The 13,791-nt window shown below is 40.9% G+C and overlaps 1 pseudogene; it reads right to left on the bottom strand.

Moving 5' to 3' along the window:
- Positions 1–486: 486 nt before the first annotated feature.
- Positions 487–11,386, bottom strand: LOC147957413 (uncharacterized; annotated as a pseudogene).
- Between the last annotated feature and the right edge of the window lie 2,405 nt (positions 11,387–13,791).

Genomic DNA, 13,791 nt, shown 5'->3' with positions numbered 1-13,791 from the left:
ATATACATATTTCGTTTTTTAATACATCTTGTACATTTTTTATATAAGTTTAACAATGTTTCAATGCATGATATTTTTTTCAAATATATGCTTTGATGTCCACTTTTTTCCATACACATTATACATTTTTGTACACTTCTGAAAACATTATTTTATATACGTTTCACTTCTTCGAACACATGTTTAGCATTTTCTAAATACATGATTAACATTTTTCAAATAAACATTGAAACATATTTTTCGTATTGTTTTAAAAAATGTTTTGCATCATTAAAATAAAATAGTATCCATATCATATACCATCATTAATTTTTGTCATATGGATACTCTTCTATAATGTGAGCTAAATGGTATAAGAGGTCAGTTGGCGGACTTGTTAGAACTCAGTAAGGTAGATGTGGCTTATTTGTAGATAAACAGAAGGTCCATGAAATACTTGCTACATGAGCAGAACGACAACCATTTACTTCGACAGCACGATCACGTCTACTGGAGAACCCTTCCAACATGTGGGGGGATTGGATCCCAATCCTTATCGAACAGAGAATGATACCAGTATGCCTCGGGCACGGGCCACCTGTCAATAGTGAATCATCATCATCATCATCATCAGTAAAATAGGGCACCAGAAACAATCGCCACTGAAAAAGAGGAAGAATACCTGTTTTTCTTAACTGCTGAGTCATTCATCATGTTCACGGGACTGTTTAATCCACTGCCATGCAACATATGTTTCAAATGTAAGTTTGTTGTATAACAAAGATAGCCTACGTGGCTAACACCGAGGCACGAGAAAAGAGATTACTTTCGTGATGGAAGATCAATCCGTTTCAAGACATCAACAATTTTACTCCTTGGCAGAAAAGGAGTTTTGTCAGTATCATCATAAAAGTTCATGCCAACCAAACTCCCGTCATCAGAATTAATAAGCGGGCCTCCAATCCCAACCTAGTGCAAAAATCAAGACCAAGCAAGGTTACGGGGAAAAGCCGTAATGCCTTAGATTTAGCAGTTTAGATCAAGGCAAGAAGTCAAACAGATTCCCATTAAACTACCTTCTTGATTGTTACTACTATGTAAAAATGCAAGAGAAAGCCCATGAATGTACCTTCTTGATTTTACAAGTGGACAGCTTAAGGTCTCCACAATCAAGTTCACTAGGACTACACATTTGAGGCATGTCAGTCACTTCACCCAGTGTTGCCAATAATAATCCCTCTGCAGCCTCACGCCCTATGGCTACTACATTTTTAGATGACTTTTCTACTGTGTAGAATATATTTTCTGGGCGAGCAGAAACTCTTCTCAACGCTGATGATAGCAATATTATGATTCAAATGATACAATTCAAGTCTCCCGTGGGCGCGTTGATTTGGTGGAAGAAATACCTCAATCTGCAATTGTACAGTGAGCCCTGTTAACATCACATCATGTGCTAGCTTAAAAAGACCAAACAGGGAGAAGATTAGGAGCACCAACCTCAAGTTCTTGTCAATCTCATCTTCATCATCAGCAGATCTAACCAAACTGGCCAAGGTCAGAATGACTGAGCGCGTGCACGTGCCCATGCTTGTACGGACGCGTGTGCGAGCGCGCTCATGCCAGCTTATAAGCAAGCCTGTGCATGCAAAATAAATCTTTTCTCCTACATGCCACAACTTTAATCATTAGTTGGTGAAAATCGTATACTAGCGGTATTTATGAAAAAGCAGCAAGCATATAACTGTAAAATCACCTTTGAACGAAACAACTGAGACAACACGCCTAGATATATCTGTAAAAACTTTTCTCGGGACTTTATGCCAGACATACTCCGCACAACGACACATGAGATTGCAATCATACCCTTCCTAAGCAGACACTTCACCAAAATCCTCTTCAAATGTGTTAAGCAATTTCCCATTCACTGGTTAAAGGAACAACTAGACAAGTTTTTATTTCTACACTAGCCATACAAAAGTGCACAAGGGAGAGAGAGGTCGGGCAATATCGAAAGCAACGGCTTACCTTCGAGCATGAGTGGTGGTGGTGTAGGATAGCCCATGGATTTTAGCAAGTTAATATTTCTCATCAATCCTGAGGCAACAAGGTTACTAATATTAGTGGTTGATAATACTCCGCATACAATGGTTTGCAAGATAATTCACACCCGAAGGGACAATTGTCTCTACACCATCATGCAAGGAATATTTATGTCTGCTACTTCTGGTTCCTCCACTTGAGCTACCTAAAATGAACAAGGTGAAGAGTAACCAGCAAACACTGGAAAGTGTATTGCCTAAAAACAAAACATGAAGCATAACATTTTGCATGGTGAAACAAGGATCTTATTTTGTTTCTCGTGAATATGCAGAGCTTGCGTATCTTTTCATTGATGGAAAGGGGAAAACAAGGATCTTATAAAGTGATCACAAGTATAATTGTGAAGTATGACCAGAAAAGAGGATTAATGATTTCATAATGCACAAATTAGTGGCCCTAAGAGATCAAGCCATGCTCACCTGCATCATCTGTGTCTTCATCTCCTTTCCTGTAACAGAATATACAGGGTTCATTATGGTAATAAATAAACAGAAGTACTTGCCCAACAACAAAACAACCATACATGAACCGTGATAGGGAACCATAAAAAAGGAAACAACATATAAAGTAAGATAAGAAAAAAATTATAAACGACCCAACGGAAGTCGAAAGGAAAAAGGATACAAATGCCACAGACATGAGTCGCATTGTCCATCTTTTAGCCTGAAAAAAAATGTTAGCTCGTCCTCATTTAGACAAATATACTAGCCTTAACAATGAATCAAGAGAACTAAATTAGCAACATGACATCTAGTACTGACGCTAAGTATCCATCAGGTGCCAAATTATTATTAATCCGCATAGAAATTGTCTCGTAACTCCTAAGGCTCCAGTGTGCATTACAAGGGGGAAGTAGAACAACAGAGGAGCCTAAGCCAATTGGAGAAGACATACTAGAGTACACCAAAATGCATTAAGCATTGACGAAGTAACGACGGTGGTAGAGACCATATCTCAGACGTGACTTCATTATGAATCATCCCACAGAAGTCGCCCGAACAAGTAAGTGATGCTCCAAGTGCGGCCTAGAACAAAAGGAAAGAGGCAGGATTAAAAATAAGGAAAAGTGACGGACCATGACATTTAAGAGTTTAGACCATTATAAGATCATGAAAAGAATTATCAGTTTCAAATTATCTGGCATGGCATCAATTATTTTTTTTGGGGGGAAGTGTACCTATGTGAACAAGGGAAACAAGACCTTGCGAGGTTCACCATCATCAGAAACGGGATATGGGGTCGTCTGTTGCAGATATTTACTTATCAACAGGCCTGACTTGAAGGCACGCCCAAAAGCCACTACGGACTCGAGATTGTACCGTTCAATGTGGCGATCACGATTTACAAGACAAAAATCTGGGAAGAAGTCGAAGGACGTGACAATCGCAATATCCCTATCATATAGTCCCAGAAACCCATCCACAGCTCTATTACTTGGAAGGTGCACTTCAATCTATTATAGTGATAGAAGGAGTACATCAGCACAGAATGATCATGAACAGCTTCGATAAAAAGCGCAAAATAAAGTTGAAACGTGGCGAATGGCAGCTAGCACTAACCCTCAATTTATCATCCTTGTTTCTCTTGGCATTGAACTTTGTAACCAAAATTGTCGATGTAACAAATCTTGTTATGTGTTCTCCTTCAGGCCCGTGTGGTAGGGTTATGCCCGAGCACGCAAATAACATCTCATCTCCTGGATAAGATTGTAATTTTTAAAATCATTTCATTAACTAGTAATGACTGAATAGAAACTTGGAAATCTCATAATTAGCATTTAGCAGCGTAACTAATTACCCTCGAACAAAGCAATCGAGACAGTATAGCCATTTGCAGGAGGAAGTAGGTCAACAACGTTATCCCCAAATGGTTTCTCTTCGTAAGTACTGTCTGAAACAACTTTATCACCAAGGTCATGGCAGCCAAATTGTTCCTCATCGGCAGCAGCGTCCAAGAACCATTGATCTACTCCTTCCGTTTCGAATTACTCGTCGCAGAAATGGATGTATCTAGATGTATTTTAGTTCTAAATACATCCACTTCCGCGACGAGTAATTTGAAACGGAGGGAGTAGATCTGATCATGAAATTCGAAATTGACATGAGTTGTACATACTACATAGAGAAGGTGGAAGAAGCGAAAAACAAATAAAAACAATTAACCTGAATTGAATCAACGAGACTCGCATCTCTCCATTCTAGGTATCCATTGTTCGCGATAGGTCTGATGTCTTTTTTTTTCTGCGACAAGTAGTGATCCCAGTTGCAATCACCGATGGTGATGCGTCGCCGCGTTTGATACTTCTCGTAATAGCTCTTTGCTCCCTGGTCACGCCTCTTGCGCAATCAGCCACATCGCCGCGTCTGATAGTTCTGTTAATAGCTCTTTGATCCCTCCTGGTCAGCCCTCTTGTGCGATCAATCACACCCTTGTTGTTTTTCTGCGTCATTGATTCCCAGTCCTGGGGCAGAAAGCAAATGGGGACGCTTAATAGGGCAATTAGGGTTGCAAAAGTATCACGCCCTAAGGGTTCGACCGGGGTTAGTATGTACGTGAGGAAATTAAGACCACAGCTCACAGGGGAATAGAATAGACACTTACGTCGCCCACCACAATAACTCTGATTCTCAGCGCCTAGTCAGGGGAGGTGAGGTTAATGCCAGCCCACCCGAGTTCGAGTCCTGACACGGACGCGCCGTGCTCACGGAGTTTCTCCTATAAAGAAAAGCCAATGAGGGTTAGCCCTTGGGTTGGTCTCATTTTTTTTAACTCTGATTCTCAGCGCCTAGTCAGGGGAGGCAAGATGCCGCCGGTGAGCTAGCCGGAGGAAGGTGGCAGAGGTCTGAGCGTCGCCGGGGGGTTTTTCGCCTGAATCGGCGATCTAGGGTTGAGGGGAAATTGGGAAACACGGGTTTAACCATTTTTTTTCAGATTTTTTTATGTATTAGCCCAAAGACAGCTCAAATAGGCCCAAAATCTATACCTACTAATAAAGCAAGATGCGTTTCTTCGATTTTTTCATCCGTTCACCGACGTAAAAAAAAAATCTATCCGAGGTGGTACTAAATTTTTGTGCATCCGTCTGCTAGAAAAGATAAAACAATTTTCGTACATGGGCCGCGCGCGCTGTGCCTGGCGAAGCCAGCCCAAATATTTATCTGCCCAGACAGTTGTGAAAGCCTATTTGCCGCATGCAGCGTCAAATAGTTGGAGCTTCGCACAAGATGCCGAAGACTGGGCCGGCCCATTTTCTTTTTCTATGTCTTCTGTTTCTACTTTTTCCTATTCCTTTCTCTTTTTCTTTCGTGATTCTTTTTTCCTACCAATTTTAAATTATTTTTTCTTTTCTCGGAAATTAAAATATTGAAAAAATCATCCAAAATTTCAATTTTGCCATATTTAGACAAAAAGCCTTAATATTAATTATTTGTTCCTATCTTGTAAAATGTTCAAAACTTTGATTAGTTTTGTTCCCATTCCAAAATGTGTTCGAATTTTAAAAAAATCCCATTTTTAAAAAATGTTTGTGAATCACAATAAAAAACGAAAAGTTTCAAAATAAGTTGCATTTTAAAAAATATTCCGGATTTATAACACATTTTTGTTTTAGTGAAATGTTCACAAATTCAAAATAAATTTTTTTGGTTCAAAAACATATGTTCTGAACTTTTTCCAAATGTTCAAAACATGTTCACACATTGAAGAAATGTTCGTGCTTTTTCAAAAGGATGATGTTTTCAAAAAATGTTTAAGAATTTTTTTAAAAATCTACCTATTTCAAATGATGTTCGTCTTTTTCCAAAAATGACTGAAATTTTACAAAGTGGTTCATATTTTTTAAAACTGTTCGGGGTTTCAAAAATTATTCGTGTTTCCAAAAATATTCGGCAATTCATAAATATTAATTTAAAAATCAAAAAAATTCAGAAAAAAACAAAACTTGAATCTGATGCTACAACGTATTCTTAAATATTAATTAGTTAGCAGGACGATGGTCGCGGGTTCGATCTTTCTATACGTCATTTTTATTAATCTAGAGAAAGCCTATTTTCCGCATGCAGCGCCAATAGTTTGAAGTTCCTAGAGCACGCCAAAACTGGGCCGGCCCATTATATTTTTCTCTCTGTTCTTTTTTTGTTTTTTTCCTGTTCTTTTCTCTTTTTTTCATCATTCCTTTTTAGTACGAATTTTAGATTATTTTCCCTTTTCTCGTAAATTAAAATCTTGAAGAAATCGTTCAAAGTTTCAATTTTCTTCCATAATTTAGAAGAAAAAAATCAGAATTTTTTTCCTCTCTTGTAAAATGTTCAAATTGTTTTTTAAAAAATCCAGTTCCAAAATGTGTCCAAACTTTAGAAAATGTTTCCATTTTTCATAAAATGTTTGTGGTAAAAAAACGCATTTTATGGACTTGTTCTAAATATTTTTCAAAATAAGTTGCATTTAAAAATATTACAGATTTACAAAATTGTTTTCGTGAAATATTTGCAAATTCAAAATAACGTTCGTGGTAAAAAAACGCATTTTCTGGACTTGTTCTAAATGTTCAAAACATGTTCACACATTCAACAAATGTTCGTGTTTTTTCAAAAGGTTGATGTTGTCAAAAAATGTTTAAGAATTTTAAAGAAAAATCTACCTGTTTCAAATGATGTTCATATTTTTCCCAAAATGAATGACATTTTTAAAAATGGTTCACATTTTTAAAAATTGTTCGGGATTACAAAAATTGTTCATGTTTTCAAAAATGTTTGGCATTCATAAATATTAATTTATTTTCGGAAAAAATCAGAAAAAAACATATTTTGTTTTGAATCTGACGCTGCAACATATTGTTAAATATTAATTGGTGGGTTAGCAACCCGTCGATGACTTTTTGAGGTCGCGAGTTTGATCCTTTAACACGTCATTTTTTAAAATTAATATTATGCCTTACAAACATAGGTCATTTTGGTGCCTGCCAATGGGCCGGCCCAGATGTGAACTGTTGGGCGTCCCACACGCTATTTAACGATAAAAGAGAATATGCTTGTTTGCTATAATTGAAATATATTGTGGGTACGTGTCAATGAAAGAGAATATGTTGGTTTGGCTTTAATTTTGAAATATATTATGGGTACGTGTCAATGAAAGAACGGTGAGCGTTGAAAAAGAGAATAAACCCTGATAAAGAAGGGATTGTCTGGTTATGTATGGATTATGCTGATAAAACATGATTTATGCGTAATCCATCCGGTTACGTTATCGTCGGAGAGACTGGTCGAAGCTACCGTGCCCCGAGGATCGCCGCACAGCTACCAAATGTGGAGACAGCCACTACCCTGACACGAAGGTGAATCTGAAGGAAAAAAACACAAGTTGGCTGGTCGCCGCCATGCCAACTAATGTCACCACTATCAAGATCTCGCGAGACAAACATGACTCGCGAAAAGACCACAGCTCCTCGCTCTGTCGCCCCACCATTGTGGATACCGTTGATACCGTTTTTGGTGAATACATAATTTATTTATCTCGTTGCTTCTCGAAAAAATATTTCTTCCGTTGCAACGCACGGACATATGTGCTAGTCACACCAAATTGGCCGAAACCAGCCCAAAAGGCCGAGAATCACGTGGGCTGGTGGGCTAAACGTGCCGGTGGACCGTCCCATTTTCTAGGCCTAGAGGCTGGGCACATGGGTCGGCTTGGCCCGGCCCGTGTACTAAATGTGCCCTCGCGAGCCTTGTCGTGCCAGGAATATTTGACCCTAAGCTGGGCCGACATGGCCCGCCCAGTGTACTAAACATGCCCTCGCAAGCCCTATCGTGCGAAATCACTAATTAAGGAGTACTCGTTGCAAAGATCACTCCAATTCCCCTTGTTGCGATAAATGGCACGCATGCAGCGCGTCACTTATCGCAACCTGGGAGTTTTTTCTTTTTTCGTAGATCTGTTTATTCAAAACGTTTTATCTCTCAAACCATGCGTCCAAATCTCAAACCGTTTTCACCGTTGGATTCCTTGCGTCGAGATCTTCAAAATTAGATCCCATGTTGATAGATCTTGACGAAATTTTTTTCATGAAAAAAACCGGACGAAAAAACCGAACCGGGAGCACTAGTTTTTTTCCTTTTCAAAAGAGGCATGCCCGTGCCTCTCACGAAATCACAACCGTGCCTCTCGCGGAAGCAAAACCGTGTCTCTCGCGGAAGACAAAGAAAAAGAAAAAGAGAAAATGCGTTTTTTTGTTTTTGAGGAGGCACGGCCGTGACTCTTGTGAAAGCACAACCGTGACTCTCGTGAAAGGAAAAAAATAACGCATTTTTTTCCTTTTCGAGAGGCATGACCGTGACTCTCGCGAAAGCACAACCATTCTTCTCGCGAAAGCAAAACCATGACTCTCGCGAAAAAAAACCAGAAAACATGTTTTTTTTTCGTTTTTGAGAGGCACGGCTGTGACTCTCGTGAAAGCACACCCGTGCCTCTCACGGAAGCAAAACCGTGACTCACGTGAAAGAAAAAAAATAGAAAATGCGTTTTTTTTCGTTTTCGAGAGTCACGGCCGTGACTCTCGCGAAAGCAAAACCGTGCCTCTCGCGGAAGCAAACCCGTGACTCTCATGAAAGAAAAAAAGAAAACACGTTTTTTCGCGTAAAATATTTTTTTCCAAATTGTGTTATTGAAAAGCTAAGGAAGGCCGGTGGAAAACCAAAACGTCGAAAAAACCTGAAAAAAATCATTTAAAAAGCCGAAAACACGTACGGAAAAATAAAAAAATAAAATCCGGAGAAAACGCCCAGAGCGTGACACATGGCGAATGGCTGAGAGCGCACCAAGTGACGGTGATCGTTACGAGGTTCCCGAAGGAACGCTCGTTAACTAGTTGCTCTCCTTGTCGTGCCAGGCACATTTGACCCTAAGTCAGGCCGTGCTGGCCCAGGCGGCTAGGTTTGGTTATTACACATGAGACGTAAATTCAAAAAAGGTGAGGCTGCACTTTTTCGTTTTGCGATTTTTTCACAATTGTTTTCTAAATTTATAACCTTTTTTGAATTCATTAATTTTTCTGACTCCGTGTAATATTTTTCAAATGCATGAACTTTGTTCAAATCTGCGAACTCTTTAAAATTCGTGCATATATTTTTCCAATTTTTTTTTTCAAAATTTAAGAACTTTTTTGATATTAAACCTATGAGAATTTCTCGTATCCAAAAAATCCATCATTTGTCCAAATTTACAAAACGAAGTCAGACCAGTGATTTTATTCCCAAAAGTCAATGGTGTATGGTTGACCAGTCAACACTGAATCGATCAAATAAGGTTAACCCTGAATCGATCAAACAAGCGCACATACGCGAGGTAGAACAAGAGCGGGCGTGGGGCTGCTTTTGTGGGCCGGCCCGCTAGTGCGAGGCGTGTGTGCTCATCAGCCACCTCCCCAATTTATTCCATAAGCCGCCTCTCTTATTCATTACGACTTTCAAACTAGTTATGGGATAATTAATTTAGAAGTCTCAACAAATTTGAGAAGCGGCTCATTTTTTAACCTGGAAAGAAGCAACTTATTTTTTAAGCCGCACAAAAGAACCGACCAAGCGCTAATTAGGACCTCTCTAGAAAGATTGTACGAAATCAGTCAAATCACTAGTTAAAGGTTACCCCATGTATATTCACAAAAAAGGGGTTACCCCATGTAAAGGTCACTCATCAGTCATCACCTTCTCCAGCGCTGACAATTGGCCCACCCCATGTGCGCCGCTTGTTGCAACTTGGTAATTTTCGGTTTTTCGTAGATTTGGATGAGAGACAACCGAAGTGGGGAAAGTTTGTTAGGTTTTTCATAGATTTGGATGAGAGACAACCGAAGGTTATTCAATTGGCCCATCACTAGTTAAAGGTTTTCCGTAGATTTGGATGAGAGCGCGGGGAAAGTTTGTTAGGAGAAGTGGAGTAGGGGTTTGGGAAACAAAGACAACCGAAGACGCGAACGTCGGAGTAATTTGGATGAGAGAGAAATAAAGAGAAGTAAGGAGTAGTTTGTGGGTTAACTTTGGATGGACGAATATTGGGTAAATATGTGGCCGTGTGGAGGGCCTTAGCCTAGAACTTCGGAGGCATAGAAGATTGAACAAGCAGAGTGCGGATGATGTCATTAAGAGTACGAAGAGAACGCTCGGCTTTGCCTTTTTGAGGGGAGGTATAAGAACAGGAGAAGCGCAAGAGAATTCCATATTGTAGAAAGAAATTTTGAGTTTCAAAGTTGTCAAAATTCACGACCATTATCACATTGGATGAATCTTATAGGGAGGAAAAAGTGGACCGAGACATAGCGCTGAAAATTAAGAAATATATTATGAACGTCGGATTTGTTGCGTAAAGGAAAAGTCCAAACATAATGAGTAAAATCATCAAGAATCACGAGATAATACTTAAAACCAGATACATTTTCTATGGGTGATGTCCAGAGATCACAATGAAGTAATTCAAAAGGAAAAGTACTAGAGGATTGAGAGGAACTAAATGGAAGGCGAACATGTTTGCCCAATTGACATGACTGACACATAGAAGAATTATGAGAGTCTCTATTACAAAGTATTGAAAATTCACTAAGAAGTGTGGATTACACATTTTTATTGGGATGGCCGAGACGTTGGTGCCATAGATCAACAGAGGCTACCATAGATGTTGGAGGAGCAGCGACCGAAGCACCATGGAGAGAATATAAATCACCGGAGCTATTGAATCTAGCGATCTCGGCTTTGGTCGGGTAGTCCTTCACAGACAAACGAAAGGTGTCAAACTCAACGGAAACATGATTATCAGTGGTGATTTGGCGAACAGAAATCAGATTTTTAATAAGAGCAGGAGCTACAAGAACATCACGAAGAAGCAAAGGCTTAATTGGGGATTGGATTTGAGCCTGAACGACATAGTAAATAGGAATAGAAGATCCATCACCGATAGTAATAGAGAGAAAAGACTAAGATGTGAAAGAAGAAAGCAAATTACTCGATGCAGACATATGATGAGAAGCACCAGAATCGAAAATCCAATCCGTACCTGAGTTCCATTGTGCAGCAAAGTTGTTCATGGCTTGTAGAAAAGCAGCTTGGTCCCAGCTCGGAGTCGAAGTAGAGGCCGGTGTAGTCATGGGAGCTTGCCGGTGTGGTGGCGTCGGCAATAGGGCCGGCATCAGCGTAAAGAGAGAGACACCATCATTGTACTGCTGCATGTAGGAGGATGATGGATCGTCATAGGATGCATAAGGAATGGTACTGTTGTAGATCGGTGGCGTGTAGGAGGGAGCAGCATGGTACACAGCCATCGGCTGTCGAGGCGTGAGGACGGGCGCGCCGGTGTGAGGGCGAGCACCGGGCTGCCAGCCACCAATATAGGTAGGCGGGGCACCATATGGTGTAGGGGTGGACCAAGGCATAGGCCATGCCTGGACTAGCCCTGTCCATGGATCAAGAGATGGGCTCCATTCGGGCGGCGGTGGTGGTGCAGTTGATGAAGCCGGGGGCGGTGGTGGTGCAGTTGGTGGAGCCGAGGCGGAGCAGGATCGGGCGCCATGCGGAACTGTGGCGGCCTAGGGTTTTTGCCCCGGTAGTTGGGACTTGGACGCCAGCCGGATGGTTGAGGAGGTGTTGTTGGTGGAGGTGGCGGTGGCGGCGTCGACACTGGCGGACGAGGAGAATCAGTGAAGACCTGAGGACGAGAGTCCTTCGTAGTTAGGGCACGATGGGCCCATTGGAGCATCGAGCGAACCTCGGCGAAGGAGGGACACGGACGCATCATAGGGATGAAGGAGGCCTGCTTCTCGAACCACTTGTTGAGGCCGACGAGGAGGACGTTGATGAGCCGGCGATCTTCGATCAGATCACCAAGTTCGCGGAGTTCATCTGCGATCGCCTTGAGGCGTTGGCAGTAGACGCCGACTGGTGAATAACCTTGCACCGCATTCCGAAGCTCGGTGTGGAGATAGTTGGTGCGAGCATCAATGTTGTCCTGGAAGAGATGACGAAAGGCCGCCCATAGATCGGTGGCGGAGGCACCGTCACAGTGGATGAGATTGAAGATCTCCGTGGAGACTCACATGTAGATCCATTGAATAATGGCGATATCATCCTTGACCCATTGCGGATCATGAAGTTGAGGAAGAGAGTCGTCGGCAACGTGAGAGTGGAGATTGCATCGCCCAAGGTGGACGTAGAAAAGGTGACGCCAATGGTAGTAGTTGTGAGCAGCGAGGTCTAGGGTTACGGGGATGTAGGGGCTAATATCGGAGATGGTGTCGGTGAAGGAGATGGAAGGGGGTATTGGTGGAGGTAGAGCTAGAGTAGAGGTAGAGGCACTACTAGGAAAAGGCCTACTAATGGCGCACCGGTTTTGCCTACTAATGGCGCATCACCGGTGCGCCATTAGTAGCACGCCACTAGTAATTTTTACTAATGGCGCACCACTGGTGCGCCATTAGTATCTGGTATACTAATGGCGCACCATCCAGTGCGCCATTAGTATATAACACCATGCGCCATTAGTGTGCCTCCCAGGGGCCATATTTAACCACGTGCTTTGGCACACTAATGACGCACTGCGGATGGATGCACCATTAGTTGAATATTAGGTTTTTTACTTTTCTGATTTTTGCACATGTTACAAAATATATTATTTGACAGAATATAGACAGTAGCACACAGCAACAGCAGATTCATCGAATACAATAGAAGATTAGTCTCTGAATACAATTCATCATATTAGTCTCCGAATTCAAAAGACCGAACAAAGATAAAACATTACAAGTCTCGAGACCGCGAGTATCGAGTTTGTCGGAAGTAATACTAATCCTAACAAGTCCTACTAATCACCATCATACAACTTCTACTCGTTATTCATAACAAGTCATACGATCATCATCTTGATAGTCTTCGAACCAACCCTACTTAATTGTTCTTAGCACATGATCATCAGTATTAGGCAGGACCTAAATACCCTATTTAAGCTAAAATAGCATAAAACAATATAGACCCTGACTCTCCATTATGGAGAATGGAGAACATCTTGTCTCCAATTCTTGCGCTTCGCTTCCTTTTGCTTCCAAGAAGCTCCTTACGACTGTCCATACATTTTTTCCATCCTTTGATTTTCATGTCTCCACTTCTTTTAGAAATCTCGTATGGACAGTTGAGATTCGTAGGACGACCTGGCTGTATGTTCAAAACATTAACACTACCTTTCAGATACATCATATGAGGCACACAATTCTCTGTGATTATCTGTTGAAAAACATAGTAATAACTTCATAGTTAGCAATGATGTACTAGTTTTAGAAGTATGCAAAAGATGCACGGATGTCGTAATAGTAAAAATCTTACCAAGGTATCTCCATGGTAGTTACCGTAGTTGAACACATGCACTAGTGGCACGTATTTACCATAATGTTGAGGAGTTTGATTGTAGATATTGTAATTCTCAATGTCAGTACAAAATCCGACCAAATGATTTTTCTCCTTATAAGTTGTTAATTCGGAGCCATCGGTGTAGTGGGTTTTGTCTACCATCTCCCGCACATTCTTTGAATAATAAAAATAAGCTGTCAATGGAAATAAGCTGTCAACTATTTTGAAATAAACAATATAAATTAGCTAATAACTATGTTTGAGAAACTCACATAGCGGTAGAACTGGAGGCGTATCAACAAGGACCCAAATGTCCATATTGTCTTGGTTG

The sequence above is a fragment of the Triticum urartu genome, chromosome 7A (assembly GCF_056163025.1).
Source record: "Triticum urartu cultivar PI428250 chromosome 7A, HENAU_Tu73, whole genome shotgun sequence".
NCBI lineage: Eukaryota > Viridiplantae > Streptophyta > Magnoliopsida > Poales > Poaceae > Triticum > Triticum urartu.
Note: the sequence above shows the minus strand (reverse complement) of the source record. Positions and strands in the feature narration are given on the sequence as shown.